General features: G+C 37.3%; 1 pseudogene; it reads right to left on the bottom strand.

Annotated features, from left to right (window-relative positions):
• The window catches only part of LOC105036219 (anthranilate O-methyltransferase 3-like), a 30,986-nt pseudogene extending 24,929 nt beyond the window's left edge, over positions 1–6,057 (bottom strand).
• Positions 6,058–17,526: the final 11,469 nt, after the last annotated feature.

The following is a 17,526-nucleotide window of genomic DNA, read 5'->3' as shown; positions in this document are numbered from 1 at the left end:
AGCGCATGCGCGGGTGCAGCCCAGGCCCACGTGAGCCCGCGCCTGGGAGCCCGTAGCCCGGTCCACTGTAGATCGGGCGATGCCATGGCATGGTCTGTGGATCGAGGGGGCATTTTTCTTTGATTTCTCACGGTTCACTGTGGATCACATGGTGTTTCTGGGTCGTTTCTCATGTTCCACAGACTATTCCGTGGATCGATGCGTGATTTGGCGGTGTGGGGAGCTCCTAGTGTCGATCAAAATGTCTGTGGACCGGTGCATGACCTGACGGCGTGGGGAGCTCTTGGTGTGGATCCAACATTTTGAGAGGTTTATTTGGGCCTCATTAGGAGCCCTAATCCTGTTCTTATAGGGTTTTAAGCCTTTAAAAGGCCTGATCAGGGAACAGAATGGGTTGTGGCGGCACGATTTTCTTCAACGAAAATAGAGAACCCACGTAGAGAGAGAGATGTGAGGATGGTGAAAGGAGAAGGAGCACGGGTTCTGGACAGCGGACATGTCACTTCAGGGGTTCAGAGGGGTCTTTTGAGAGAGAGCTTTTATGAGGGAGAAATTGGGTGTATGAGGGTTGAGAGTGAGATCTTCTCTTATAATATTTCTTTTCTCATAGTAAAGTTTGCATATCCCATAGAGGTGAGCTCTTTTTTAACTGATCTACGTATTTAGTTGTTTTTTATTTTATTTCTTCTTTCTTCCTGCTGTTTTGTGTGGTATCGAAAAGATTCTAAGAGATGGTGTCCTGATTAGATATCCACCCAATAGTGAGGCATATTTGATTCGTTGTGTTATAAAAAAGAGAAAATACGTGGAAGATTTATATTTATTTTCTCTGCCTTAAGTTCATTATTATAATAATACATACATCAATATATAACATAGAAATAACCAAGATTAATAAAAAAAATATGTAGTACTTATCCTCCCTCAGATTCAAAATTATAAAATAAAATCCAAATTAAATTTAGAAACCATGAAAGTGTTCAGATGAATGTATTTTTATAAAAATATGAGCAATCTGATCAATTGAGGTGACTGAAAAAAACCATACAATATCACGAATAATATATTAGCACATCAAATGACAGTCATTTTCGAAATGTTTAATGCATTTATGAATAACAATATCATCGTGAGTAATAGGAATGGTATTCCGACTGTCACATCGCAGAATGATGTGTTTAACTTTCCTTTAATCCAATAAATGTTGACTGTGCTCGGATATTAGTACATCAATGGTCGCTACAAAAAAATAAAAATTTTAGAAACATTTCAACAATATTTTAAAATATATGTAAATTATTTTTATAAATTTTTAAAGATATTATTTATCCGTTAGCTATATCCACATATTTAAAAATCATTGAGAATATTATTTATATATATTGGGAATATTTTCTGACCGTTTGTAGTAAAATCATTTGGTAACGGCTTATACCATTCTTAAATGGACTTTTGGGATGTTATGCTAAACCGTTTCTTATGCGAATTTTAGTCATGTTATTTATCCATCCCTATAGCTCTTTTAGAATATTTTTGAAATGTTTCTTTAGATTTTCAACAACGTTAACTAAATGTCTCCATTGATTTGATGGTAATGTATTAAGAACATTTCTCATAATTAATAGAGATGTTTTTCAAACTATCCCTATAGCTTTTTAAGAATATTTTTTCAAATATTTTTTTAGAGTTACAACAACGTTAGTTAAATATTTGATGGTAACGTATTAAGAACGTTCCCAAAATTAATAGAGACAATTTTATAACTATCCCTACGTCTCTTTAAGAATATTTTTCAAATATTTTCTTAGAGTTACAACAACATTAACTAAACATCTCCATGCATTTGATGGTAATAGATTAAGAATATTTTTTATAATTATAGAAATATTTTGCAACATTTTTAAAAATCTATAGGGATATTTGTATCCATTCCAATGGCTTTTCATGGATATTTTACAAAATATTCTATATTTAGAAACTTGCATATCCATAGTTTTTAAGATGTTCCTAAAATTCTGTGTATCAATTTTGAATCTTCAATCGAATATAAAAATTTCTAACATTATATTCCATACACACAAGCATTTAATTTTTCAACAAATAAGCATGAAAAAATATTAGATTTCAAATATTGTAAAATACTAATTTCAATAAATCCCCAAAAGATAAAATTGTCAAGTCTATATTCAAATCCATCAATAGACCAAAATACATCCTTAAAATTTAAAAGTACTCGAACAATATTATCTCACATGCTTATACATATGTCCAAATATATAGAAAAAAAATTATAACATTTGAGGTTGATGTCTCCCCAAAAAATTGTCTGCATCCAAAAGATCTAAGCCTGCACAAAGATAATAATGAAAGATTTATTACTTTCTCATTCAATAACTCATATTCAAATTCATTAAATATATCATTTGCACTTTGATTTTACCAAGTACTTTGTTAAGCATTTTTTACACAAGTCAAAATATCTACTATTTGTGTTTGTTGCTATTCATCTAACTAGAGTCCAAAAAATTATCGGATTGGCTCAAAATCGATGACTCATACACATAACTTGAAAATCATTTTCGTATGTTAGGAGGCTCTGAAAAATGAGAGTTTGATATTGTATCATATTTAATGATATAAATGAAATAAGGATAAAAAAAATACAATAAATAATTTTTATATATTACTATTAATGCCAAAAACTAACAGACCAGAAAATGAAGTTTCTGATTGAGAATTGACAATCACCTAAAAGAATAGCAAACAACAAGCGATAATTAAATTAGAGACATAGCACCGATAGTGTATAACTAATTAGTCATGTTAGTCAATTTGAATAAAAAAAATATGAAAAGAAACTAATTCATTTACTTACCATTAAAAATATTTTATTTTTTGGGTATATATATATATATATATATAGTTAAGGTTTTCTTTTGTTTGGATGACTGCTTGATGAATGAATGACTTACAGATTCCCTAAGGTCGACGCTGCACAATACGCGGAAGAAGAATGACGTCTCCTCCTACTCTAGGATTAGATGCTTGACAATTTATAAGAATGCCACAAGAATTGCTTAATGCTTAAACAAGAAGAATGCTGCATGGCAGTGGAGTTTTACACCAGACAGAAGTATCGAGCAAGGAATACAATGGTCTTCACCATGATTATTTTAAAAAAAAAAGACTTTAAAAAGAAAAAATTGCCGCTTCTCAACTACTACCCTATCTGACATTTAATTTTTCAGATCCGAGCATCTTGCTTTATCGAAGACTTGAGAGGATCTCTCTAGTCTTTTACTATCAATATAAACTTTTAATATTTATATATACAATAAAAGTATGTATATGTTATTTCTTTTTATTTTTTATTTTTGGTATATATTTTTTCTACATGGCCGGCCAGGCTACGGTGAAACTAACTACAGACAAAAGCCTACCTGCTTGCTTGCATATAACAAGAAGCTCCACAAGAAACATTGATGAGAGCAAATTAGCACGGTTGCAAGAACATTTAGGGCTTATAAGATAGCCCCGAAAAGGTTAGATTGTCTTGCATATGTATGAATCTCATTTACATATTCTGTGCGCATCTAACTAGTCTTCATCAGATGGAAGTCATTTTTAATCCCTTTATGATGAGTTTTGTACATATAACTTTTTTTTTTTTTTTGGGTACAAGAACACAACTTGTTCATTTCATTACTAGAAAAAAGTACCTCAACCCATCGGCATCCATCCCTCCAAATCAGTGGTCTAGTATTAAAACCTGCGGTGGAACAAATTTTTTTTCGTGTCAGTCGGAATGGCATTGACTAAAGAGAAGTACGCAAGTGACACAAGGAGTCCATTCTTTAAATGGGATGTCTTGTCTTCTACAACTTTGCGCATGGAGTCTACTCTTTAAATGGGATGTCTTGCCTTCTACAACTTTGTGGTAGGTTAATGACGTACGGCTTATTATTGCATGCATGGGACTATCCGCCACCAGCAATATCCTATATACGGGCGCCTCCTTCCCTTGGTGCGGTTGGTGAGAGGCTCCGGTTCGCTCCCACGGTTTATTTATTTTTTTAAATATTATTTTTTAATATTTATTTTTCTATCTATCCTCCTTTCCAACTTATTTTGGATGAGACAGGGATTTGGACGAGGTATCACGGGCGACATGAAACTGCTGTTAAAGATACAGTTTATGCTTGAAATCGTATCTTCAATATATAATTTTAAATATGATAAATAAAAAAATTAAAATTTAATTTTAATTTTAAATTTAAAATTAAAATCGTATATCGGAGATGCGGCTCCAAGATGAAATCGTATCTTTAAAATAATTTTTTTTTTTATTTTGGAGCACTGCTATTTTTTTCTCATTTCTGATTTCGTATCGGATCGAAGGCTTCACCAAGATCGAGGAGGGAGGGGAGGGGGGCTATTAGTCGGCTGGGGCAGTGGTCGGGCAATGGGGATGGTGGCGTACGGCATTGGGGGGGGGGGGGGGGGAGGGGCGAGTAGGATGTGGGCCCAACGATCGAAGGAGAGCAGAGGGGGTTTCGGGGGGTTGGGGGGACGGCTTTTGTGTTCGCACGGACGGACGTCGGGCCCGGGGGGAGAGGAAGGGGGTGGTGGTCGTGCGGAGCCAGAGGCAGTCGGTGGCGGCGAGGTGGGACTGCAGTCGGTGCGATGCAGACAATGATGGTAAAGGGGCGGAATGCGCATGGGGCTTGCGATGGACAACATAGAGGACGACGGTGGGGAGGGGCCACAGGTGGCGCACCGAAGGAGGGTGGGTGCGGGTCGGTTGCCGGCAGAGGAAGGTCAGCCGAGGGGGTGGGAGGAAGGGAAGGAGAAATGAGAAAAAAATAAAAAAAATAAATAATAAAATATTTTTATTTTATTAATAATAAAAATATTATTTGATTAATAATAAAATATTATTATTTTATTAGTAGTTAAATATTATTATTTGATTAGTAATTAAATATTATTATTTGATTAATAATAAATTATTATTATTTGATTAATAATGTTATTTAAAAATATATTTACACTAAAATCGATAAATATATTTCATTAAAAAGTAATAAATATGTTTATTATTAAAATAAAAATTTATATAATAATAAAATATATATTATTTTAAAAATTTATATAATAATAAAATAATTATTTCAGGGGTGATCTGTGAATTATTTCAAGGGGCGACCCATGGATCATCTTCTTTTGAAAAAAAATAGTATTCACATGCATTTTTGGACTGGCACGCAAAAAGGGACGACCCTTGTGTCAGAGGACCATCTTTTTGGTTAGTTTTATATTTGCACAGAGCAGTGGGGTGTGCGGGTGTGGGCTTCATCGAGGTCGGGGGGCATCAGGTGATGGGGGTGTCGGAGGCCGTGAGGTGTGGGCACAAGGGTCGAAGGAGTGTGCAGCACTGGATAGATTATTTTATTATTATTAATAAAATAATAATATTTATTACTAAATAAAAATAATATTTTTATTAATCAAACAATAATTTTTTATTAGTAAAATAATAATATTTAATTATCAATAAAATAATAATATTTTATTATTAATCAAATAATATTTTTTATTATTAATAAAAAAATATTTTATTATTTATAATTTTTTTATCTTTTTTTATTTTTTGTCCCTCGTTTCTCCCTTCCCTTCCTCCTACCCCCTCGACTGACCTTCCTCTGCCGGTGGCAGCACGCGCACCCACCCCCCTCCGACATGCCACCTGCAGCCCCGTCCCACCCCACCCTGCCCGTCGCCTTCCTCTGGATCATCCATCGTGGGCCCCACACCGGTTCCGTCCCTCTGCTGTGGCCCCATGCCGCACTGGCCGCAGTCTCGTCTCATCGCCGTCCACGCCACATTCACCGTCCGCCCCCGGCTCCATGCGACCATCACCCCCCTCCCCTTCTTCTGGGCTTTGGCGTCTATCCGTGCGAACACAAAAGCCATCCCCCCCACCCACTGGAACCCTGTCCGCTCTCTCTCGACTGCTGTGCTCGCACCCCACACCCACCCCCTTGCACCGAATGCCATCGCCCGACTACTACCCTAGCCGACCAGCGGGTCCATTCCCTCCCTCTCCGATCTTGAAGATACGATTTCATCTTGAAAATTAAAACCGCATGCTCAGCATGCGATTTTAATTTTAAATTTAAATTAAATTTAAAATTTTTTATCTAGCTCATTTGAAACCGCATGTTGAAGATGTGGTTTCAAGTCGAAACTGCATCTTCAAAATATGGTTTCGCCACATCTTTGTCATCTCATCCAAAGTATTGTATTTTAAAAAATAAGTTGGAAAGAAGGTAGGTTGAAAAATAAATATTAAAAAATAATATTTAAAAAAAATCTTCGCTCCCGCTTACGAACAAATCTATCACAATTCATAAAAATAATTATATTCTAATTATAATTCGTAAGAAAATGACCATGGTCACCTTTGGAAGTTTGGCGTTGAGAGTCATCTCTTTCTTTTTTTTGATGCAAGTCTGTGAGAGTCACTTTAGTTACTGAAGTAACGCGAGACCGTTCAGGTCTCGAAGGCACCTGAAAATGTAGACATTGGTGTGATAGAGAGTTCCTCACTTCGCCTCTACTTTTGATCAATCTAAACTACCGTTATCTTTCTTAATAACAAATAATAATTATCATTATATTATTATTATTTAATAATAAGAAAAAATAATATTAAATAATTAATGTAGTTATTATATGAATATTAATAAATAATCCTATTTAATAACATAACTTTGTTCCATCAATGCATTTTTCTATTCATAATTAATAATAAATAACAAATCAAATTTTTAATCATATTATTATTTACTACTAATAACAAATAATAGTAAATAATTAATATTTATTTATCATATATAATATAGATTCATATTTAATAATAAATGATATATAATATTATTTTATTATTAATATTAAATATTAATAATATTATTAATGGTAGTATTATTGGAGGAAAACCGCTTTTCCTCTGTGTAGGATCTTCCAGATTTCATCAAATCTGGGATGGAATAAATTTTAAATTTTATCCTACGCTATTTCAGATCTAATGTCTATTAGATCTAATTTTATTATCTGATATTTTAATTTCAAAATTAAATCTAAAAGTATGAGAAACATAGACATACCTCAAGGGTAATCTAATTACCCTGTAGATGATCGCAGCACTGCCTGAGGTTCTGATGTAGCCACGCAAGCGTCTGGCCTCTACTAGTATCCACTCAGGTAGGATCTGGAATGTCTTCTCCTCGCGATTCTACGCTCCAAAAATCAGATCAATATCTGATTTGGAAGTACTTCAGAACTCCTTCTGAAGTTGGAGCAGCAGCCTGTCGAAGATGTCCTGCAGCCTTCTGTTCCAGGCGTCACCACGCCTTGCACCTATGCCAGATGAACGTCCAACTTCTTGGACGTGAAGAGAGAAGAAAGGAGAGCAGGGAGAACATGGAGAAGAGAGGAGGGGGCAGCAGTTAATAGGTTTTTTGCATAAAACAAGTTCTGCCATGAAACCCTAGGTGCAGCAGGGTTTATATAATTTCTGTACGCTGTGCAGTGCCACATCATTCGACCAATCAAAAAATTCCAATAAATTCTGAAAAAATTTTGATTGGTGGAGTGATGTCATCTGATCATATCAGATAAGAACCCCACCTTATCTCCAAAATGTGGCGCCAACATTGGATAAGCACAAATAGAGTGGCACCAAAGAGTCCAAGTTTATCTGGACTCTTTGGTTCTTATCCATTTGGAGTGTCCACTTAAATCCAATTGGGCTCACGCCATAATCTGATTATGGCATCCAATTTGATTAGGTTTAGGCATGTGGACACTCCACAAAAATCCTCCAATAAGTCCTCTTCAGTTTAAGACCCATATGTCAACTTTTGACAGATGTCCTAAAATAAAATTGACAGGTGCTAGAAATTAGCAGGTGTTATCTTAAATTCATCTCATGAATTAAGACAAGCCTTTTCTGAGCTGGACAAGCTTCAATTAGACTGAGAGAAACTTTCCTAAGGTTCTCTGGATGAGTCAGATCATATTTGGCTCAGTAGAGACAGAAAAGATTACACGAGGAGAAAGTTAGGCTCAATCGAGTGCTAGCACGATTTTCTTGAACCTAATTGGATCTTATCCAAATCAATTGGGATAGCCCAATTGATGATATCCAGACCCTAACCCTTATTTGTGTGATCCAGTTAGGTTCAATTCTGTATGGTAATGAGACATATCGTGATCTCATCATCGACATCATCAAAACTCCTTTCATTGGACCAGAACTCTTCTGATTCAGACAATTAGAATGATCGATCATCAAAATCATTCTAATTACTCTCAAAATCCATCAGTGACACCTAGCAGTATATGGAGGCAACCCATCAGAACTGAAGATGAACCTCTTGGTGCAGCTATCTGTGTGATTGAGTTCCTCTATCATGAGTCCCGACTGAATTAGGGTTAAGGTGAACTCGTCAAACCCAACATCAGTCATATGAATCAATCGATCGATCTGAGTCCGATGTGAAACCCCAATGAAAAACTCTTTTTCATTATTTCACTCTGCCATGGCCATGGGCTTAAGGACTCGATCTTTCGATCATCATAGGACTACTCCTCTCATCTACCGAGATTGATAGATCCCATCTTGGTGCGATCTGGTTCCTACAATGGATATGCTACAGCCAACATACACCTCAGGGTTTCGAATGGTTAGGAGATCGAGTTATGGTGTAGTCATACTATAACACACTCAAGGTGAACCATCAATGTACCTCAGATCAAAGAATTAGATACACAACTGCAGCATCGAGCTAGTCATCGACGAGAAGGTAGACTTCCTTATGACTGCTCGAGGTGGTCACGCTCAGTACTCTCGTTCTCAATGAATATCTATACTCTCGCTCCGATGTCTTCACACCGTAGACTCAAGACTCATCTACTCTAAGGAAGTGATCGTACACCAACCTTCCGGATCGATCACCATCCTCGTGATGATCCTATGGTCAGGAGCAGTTTATGAGTTAGTTATGTAAATTCATGCCTTAAATTTTCAACTCTTGAAAAATATGAATTAACATTTTCACTAACTCAAAGGATGTATCACAGACACAATGTACATAATGTGATAGAAGAATAATCCTTTTATTCATTTATAGTCAAAATTATAATTTTTCCCTTAGATTTGTACAGGAATGTGTCAGCCGATCTGGCATTTAGGGCACACATCTAACAAACTCTCACTTGACCTAATGCCAATTGGCTACATATCTAAGTCCCATCTTCTCAAGGTGGGCTTCTATCTTCTGTTGGCCCAATGACTTAGTCAGCAGGTCTGCCACATTATCTGTGGAGTCGACTCTCTTGACCTCGACATAACTTTTTTCGAGATAATCACGGATCAGATGGAATCGCCGCTCGATGTGCTTGGACTTCTGGTGAGACCTTGGCTCCTTAGCTAGGGCTATGGCACCATTATTGTCGCAATAAAGAGGTATAGCATCCGATGACATCACTCCAAGCTCTGCGGTAAACTTTTTGTACCAGAATGCCTCCTTCACAGCTTTCGATGCAGTAATGTACTCTGCCTCTGTGGTGGAATCTGCAATCACTGTTTGCTTGGAACTCTTCCAGCTAACTGCACCACCATTACAAATGAACAGACTCCCAGATGTCGACTTTCGATCATCTATATCAGACATAAAGTCTGAGTCTGTAAATCCCTGAATCTGGAGTTCTCCATTCCCAAAGACTAGAAACATATCCTTAGTCCTTCTTAAGTACTTAAGGATACATTTCACAGAAGTCCAGTGCTTTTCGCCTGGATTCGACTAATGTCTGTTTGTGACACTCACAGCATGGGCTATATCAGGTCGTGTACATAGCATGGCATACATGAGGCTCCCTATTGCCGAAGCATAAGGGATCTTGCTCATGCGTTCAATCTCCTCAGGTGTGCTAGGGCACATCTTCTTGGAGAGATGAATGCCATGTCTAAAAGGCAATAAACCTCTTTTCGAGTTTTCCATGCTAAACCTCTTTAGCACCTCCTCTATGTACATCTTTTGTGAATGTCCTAGCATCCTATTTGGTTTATCTCTATAGACCTTAATACCCAGTATAAAGGATGCCTCTCCTAGATCTTTCATAGAGAACTCTTTAGACAATCATACTTTGACTGAGGTCAACATGGGAATGTCATTCTCAATTAGGAGGATGTCATCCACGTATAATACGAGGAAGACCACTACGCTCCCACTGACCTTTTTGAACACACATGGTTCCTCCTCGTTCTTGATGAAACCAAACATTTTGATCACATCATTAAATGAGTATTCCAACTCCGAGATGCTTGCTTAAGTCCATAAATGGACCTTTGCAGCTTGCAGACCTTGTGATCATCATTACTGGATGTGAATCCAAGCGGCTGTTCCATATAGATATCTTTCTCAAGATGTTCATTTAAGAACGTCATTTTCATATCCATCTGCCATATTTCATAATCGAAATAGGCTGCAACAGCAAGCAATGTGCGGATGAATTTTAGCATGGCTACGAGCGAGAAGGTATCCTGATAGTCAATGCCTTCACGCTGACTATAATCTTTCGCTACGAGCCTAGCCTTGAATGTCTCTACATTCCCATCTGTACCTATCTTTCTCTTGAAGATCTATTTACACCCAATAGGTACAATACCTTCAGGCGGATCTACCAAGGTCCAGACTTGGTTTGAGTGCATCGAGTCAGTTTCTGATCTCATTGTCTCTAACCATTTCTCGGAGTCGATATCTGATATCGCCTCGTCATAGGTCTTGGGATCATCACCATGAACCCCATTTTCTGTGAGGAATATTTTCTCTACATCCTCTTGTATGGTACCTAAGTATCTTTCAGGAGGACAAAAACCCTAGTTGATCTACGAGGTGGAAGAGGTTGTGTTAGGACTGGTTTTGATTGATTAGGTTCCTCAAGTTCTTTAGCTCGTTGCTCTTGGGAGATATTCTCCTTGAGTTTAATTATTCTTCCGATGCCATCATCTTGAATAAACTATTTTTCAAAAAAATAGCATTTCGACTTACAATCACATTGTGGTCTTCCAAAATATAAAAATAATATCCTAATGACTCTTTAGGATATCCTATGAATCGAGCTCTAAAAGATCTGAACTCTAACTTGTCTGTCTGCTGTCTCTTGACATGAGCCGGACAATCCCAAATTCTGAGATGATTCAGACTTGGCTTCTTACCATGCCATATCTCATACGGTGTGGTAGGAACGGTTTTAGAGGGAACCCTATTCAATACATAAATTGCTGTCATGAGATAATGTCCCAAAAAATTCTGGAGGTTTGTGAAGCTCATCATGGAACGGACCATATCTAATACGATCCGATTTCTCCATTCTGAAATCCCGTTGAGTTGAGGCGTTCCAGGTGGAGTCCATTGAGAGACTATACCATTGTCCTTAAGATAGTCTAGAAATTTTCGACTAAGGTATTCACCTCCTCGATCTGATCGAAGAATCTTAATGGGCTTTCTATTTATTTTTCTACCTTATGTCTGAATTCTTTGAACCTTTCAAAGGCTTCAGACTTGTGTTTCATTAGAAATACATATCCGTACCTAGACATATCATCAGTAAAGGTAATGAAGTAGATAAAGTTGCCTCTAGCCGGCAAATCAAATGGGCCGCACACATCCGTATGTACTAGGGCAAGTAGGTCTGTGGCCCTTTCCCCATGTCACACAAAAGGGAGCTTGGTCATTTTGCCTTGAAGGCATGATTCATAAACTGGATATGACTCGAAAGTCAACGGACTCAGTAGCCAGATTTCTCTAATTTGTTAATCCTGTCTTCTGCTATATGACCTAGCCTTAGTGCCACAGATACTTATCATTTAGACTATCTCTAGACCTTTTAATTCCTATGGCATTCACATTTTGTTCAATATTAAAAAAATACATCAACATGTAACTGATAGAGACCATTAATAACAAAACTACTTGCAACTTTATTATTTTCATAAAATATGTTACAATGATCCTTATGAAAGCTAATCACATAGCCTTCTTGTGCTAAACATGAAACAGAAATCAAATTCTGCTTGCTGCAGGCACATAATAATAGTCTCTTAAAACTAAATCTAATCCTAACGGTAATTGCAGAGGTAGATTCTACGGCCACAGCAGCAACTCTTGCTCCATTCCCGACATGTAGGATCATCTCCCATCCTCAGCCTCCTGCTCTCCTCAAGACCCTGCATAGAAGTGCACAAATGAGCACTAGAACCAGAGTCAAGCACCCAACTGGATGTAGAAGAAACCGTAAGATTAGATTCGATAATGAGCATACCTCCAGAAGGACCATCCTTCTTGTTTTCAGGATGGCAAGTACTGAGGACAGTTTCACTTCCAATGGCCTTCTGATTGACAGTGGAAACACTTTCCTTTTTCAGAAGCCTTCTTCTTCGATCCTGTCTTCTTGTTCTTGCCATCCACCTACTGCTTTTTCACGGACTTCTTTTTCTTTCCAAAGACTTTCTCTTGGAAGAAGTCGCTCCACAGTAAGAACTGAGCCTTTTGAACCTTTCATTGAAAGCTCAGCCGTAACCAGCATATTCATTAACTCGGCCAAGGTACATTGCATCTTATGCATATGGAAGTTCATGATGAACTGACCATATCCATCGGACAAGGACTGAAGGATAACATCAATCTGAAAATCTTGTCTAAGATGACACCAGCTTCTCAAGCTCCTCAAGATCCTTGATCATTGTCAAACAATGATCTTGGACTGACTGCCCATCACGCATTTGGCCTTAAAAAGTCTTTGACAGACTTAATACTTAGCCATGCGACTCTGTTCACCAAACAACTCTTGTAGGTGAGCCAACATTTGGGCGGTAGTCAAAATATTTTCATGTTGGCGCTGCAAATCATCAGACATTGCACCCAACATGTAGTAGTATCTGGCTTTGTTATCATCGACCGTCACTTTTTCAGAGATGCTCTCTGTTCAGCAGTCGGACGTGCTGGCATGGCAGGTGGGTCCTGGTCCAAGAATGAGTCAATTTTTTGAACCCAGAATAATTCTGTAGTTCCTCAACCAGTTCTTAAAATTTCGTCCAGTCAGTCTATGAGTGTCTAGAATTTTGGTCAGGGGGTTTGAGGCAGACATGTTTCCTGTAGAGAGTCAAAAGTTTCTAGTTAGATTTTGTAATTAGACTCAATCAATTTATTTAGATTTTTATTTTTAAACAAATTAGGCTCCACTATTTTCTCAGATCCCTACACTCCTTGGTAGAGATGTGAAAATCTCCGTGATTAGTGATTTCTAGTGGGTGGTGCAATCTCACCGACTGGCTCATCACCTCACCTAACAGTTATTGGTGATGGGTCAACCGATGAGTGGACAACTCTTATCCAATGATTCTCTAATCATGGTGCACCCAAAACTTGGTCTCTAATTCATGAAGCTCACCATATCCGAATATTGCTCCAATCATTAGTTAAGCCAAACCCACCATTTGCACGAACTAGATTCCTGATTGGATCCCTCACCGTATCCGAATATTGAGCCCAACCCATCCTCTAATCCGTAGCATCTAATGCCTAATAGACATGGTTGCATCTTCCCGGTGCAACTGAGCCACTGTAACCATCGAGAACAATCAACCCTGGGAAGGGCCCGCACATCCACAATGGTAGAAGACCTAGACTTAATAATTTCTTAGGGAGATTTGATTTAGGTCTCTTTAAACTTGACTTGACATAGTCATAACAATTATGACTAACCTAGTGGCATGGGTCAGCTCAAATTGTTAGCCACCTCAAATCAGAACTGGGTCGACACATATCGCCAGGTAAGTGAGACCGGTGGGAGGGATATGCCATTAACTCGACAAGAATGCATTCGAATCGAGTAGCTCCCAATTAAAAACCAGTCGATCGCATCTGCCCAACATACCTTAGACACCAAATTGTCGAACCAGAATTAATTGAGTTAGTCTACAATTTAGGATCTAACCACTGGGCCAAATTAGGTCTCAACTTGATTGAGTCATATCTAAATGTGATTCGACCTTGACCCAGACTTAATCCTATTAGGCTGGTCAATTATTAGCTTTCATGATTCCACCTAACCAACTCTTGATTTGGTTTGATCAACCGCTAGACCTAATTGAGCTACCCAAACCCGAACCCAATCTTATGAAAATGTCTTAGATCTGAAATTCTCAATTTTAGATATAACTTAATTTCATAAGCACAATACATTAATTAAGTTTGGGTTCATGAACAAAGCATGTAAAATAAATCTTAGGATTTCAGGATCTAGGGTTTTACAGAAAAGTTAGTTTTGATTTCTAATTAAGGATGAACGCGCAGCACCCCTACACGTCATATGAACACCCCATTGAATGGGAAGAGAGGGTTTTAAAACTCTATTTTATTTTTATGACCGGATGGCCATGAGGAATACCTTAATCAGAAATATAAATTTAACTACAAAACTAGTTAGATCTAAATTAACATATCACATATACAATTTAAGATCTAACTAATACATGCTTTGCATACATCTCATGTATCAAAAATCAATCTAATTAACATGCTTTCAGATTTGATACATCACATGTAATATCTGAAAAATAGAATTTAAATTGAACTATTCAAAATAAAAACTATTCTAGACAAGTTACTAGAACAATTCTACAACTAGTCCAGGCATGCAATAGATCAATTTTATGAAATAATTAAAATTTTATTTTTTGATCTGATTATAATAATTATAACATAAAAAATATAGAGAATAAATTATATTTAATTAATATTTTAATCTCATTAAAATATAAAACTTAAGACTATTCATGTATTCAACTAATCCTAGTCTAGTCATGCATCTCATGCATGTTAGATCTTCTTAGATTTAATTTTAAATATTTTAATTTTAGATCCTATCATATCTGATGTGATATCTAAAATTTTTTAATATCAGATAAATTAAAATTAGATCTAAATTAGATCTGAAATAGAGCCAATAACCTGGCTCTGATACCACTTGAATGAGAAAAATCACTTTTCCTCTGTGTAGGATCTTCCAGATTTCATCAAATCTGGGGTGGAATAAATTTTAAATTTAATCCTATGCTATTTCAGATCTGATGTCTATTAGATCTAATTTTATTATCTGATATTTTAATTTCAAAATTAAATTTAAAAGTATGAGAAACATAGACATACCTCAATGAAAATCTAATTACCCTGTAGATGATCGCAGCACTGCCTGAGGTTCTGATGTAGCCATGCAAGCACCTGGCCTCTACCAGTATCCATTCAAGTAGGATCTGGAACATCTTCTCCTCATGATTCTATGCTCCAAAAATTAGATCAATATCTAATTTGGAAGTACTTTAGAACTCCTTCTGAAGTTGGAGCAGCAGCCTGTCGAAGATGTCCTGCAGCCTTCTGTTCCAGGCGTCACCACACCTTGCACCTATGCCAGATGAACATCCAACTTCTTCGACGTGAAGAGGGGAGAAAAGAGAGCAGGGAGGACATGGAGAAGAAAAGAGGGGGTGGCAGCTAATAGGATTTTTGCATAAAACAAGTTCTACCTCGAAACTCTAGATGCAGCAGGGTTTATATAATTTCTGTATGCTGCGCAGTGCCACATCATTCGACCAATCAAAAAATTCCAATAAATTCTGAAAAAATTTTGATTGGTAGAGTGATGTCATCTGATCATATCAGATAAGAACCCTACCTTATCTCCAAAAGATGGTGCCAACATTGGATAAGCATAAATAGAGTGGCATCAAAGAGTCCAAGTTTATCTGGACTCTTTGGTTCTTATCCATTTGGGGCGCCCACTTAAATCCAATTGGGCTCATGCCATAATCTAATTATGGCACCCAATTTGATTAGGTTTAGGCATGTGGATACTCCACAAAAATCCTCCAATAAGTCCTCTTCAGTTTAAGATCCATATGTCAACTTTTGACAGATGTCCTAAAATAAAATTGGCAGGTGCTAGAAATTAGTAGGTGTTGTCTTAAATTCATCTCATGAATTAAGACAAGTCTTTTTTGAGTTGGATAAGCTTTAATTAGACTGAGAGAAACCTTTCTAAGGTTCTCTGGATGAGTCAGATCATATTTGACTCAGTAGAGACAAAAAAGATTACACGAGGAGAAAGTTAGGCTCAATCGAGTGCTAGCACGATTTTCTTGAACCTAATTGGATCTTATCCAAATCAATTAGACTAGCCAATTGATGACATCCAGACCCTAACCATTATTTGTGTGACCCAGTTAGGTTCAATTCTGTATGGTAATGAGATATGTCATGATCTCATCATCGACATCATCGAAACTCCTTTCGATGGATCAGAACTCTTCTGATTCAAATAATTAGAATGATCGATCATCAAAATTATTCTAACTGCTCCCAAAATCCACCAGTGACACCTAGCAGTATATGGTGGCAATCCATCAGAACTGAAGATGAACCTCTTGGTGCAGCTACCTGCGTGATTGAGTTCCTCTATCATGAGTTCCGACTGAATTAGGGTTAAGGTGAACTCGTCAAACCCAACATCAGTCACATGAATCAATCGATCGATCCGAGTCCGATGTGAAACCCCAATGGAAAACTTTTTTCCATTATTTTACTCTACCATGGCCATGGGCTTAAGGACTCGATCTTTCGATCATCATAGGACTACTCCTCTCATCTACCGAGGTTGATAGATCCCATCTTGGTGCGATCTTGTTCCTACAATGGATATGCTACAGCCAACATACACCTCAGATTTTTGAATGGCTAGGAGATCAAGTTATGATGTAGTCAAACTATAACACACTCAAGGTGAACCGTCGATGCACCTCAGGTCAAAGAACTAGACACACAACTGCAGCATCGAGCTAGTCATCGACGAGAAGGTAGACTTTCTTATGACTGCTCGAGGTGGTCACGCTCAGTACTCTCGTTCTCAACGAATATCTGTACTCTCATTTCGGTGTCTCCACACCATAGACTCAAGACTCATCTACCCTAAGGAAGTGATCGTACACCAACCTTCCGGATCGATCACCATCCTCGTGATGATCCTATGGTTAGGAGCAATTTATGATTTAGTTATGTAAATTCATGCCTTAAATTTTTAACTTTTAAAAATATGAATTAACATTCTCACTAACTCAAAGGATGTATCATAGACACAATGTACATAATGTGATAGAAGAATAATCCTTTTATTCATTTATAGTCAAAATTATAATTTTGTCCTTAGATTTGTATAGGAATGTGTCAGCCGATCTGGCATCTAGGGCACACATCTAACAAGGGAGTCCTTCTCTTGGAAGGAACTCCATGCCAAAAATAAGTTGGGACGCCCCATTTATGGCATTGAATTGAAGAGTCCATTTCAACGTGGGCTCTTATTTCCTTCCATTAATTTCTACGTGTTTGTTAATTCCACGTAACATCAGAT

Source organism: Elaeis guineensis, chromosome 8 (assembly GCF_000442705.2).
Source record: "Elaeis guineensis isolate ETL-2024a chromosome 8, EG11, whole genome shotgun sequence".
In the NCBI taxonomy this organism is placed as follows: Eukaryota; Viridiplantae; Streptophyta; class Magnoliopsida; order Arecales; family Arecaceae; genus Elaeis; species Elaeis guineensis.
The sequence above is the reverse complement of the archived record's forward strand: the minus strand, read 5'-3'. Positions and strand labels throughout refer to the sequence as shown.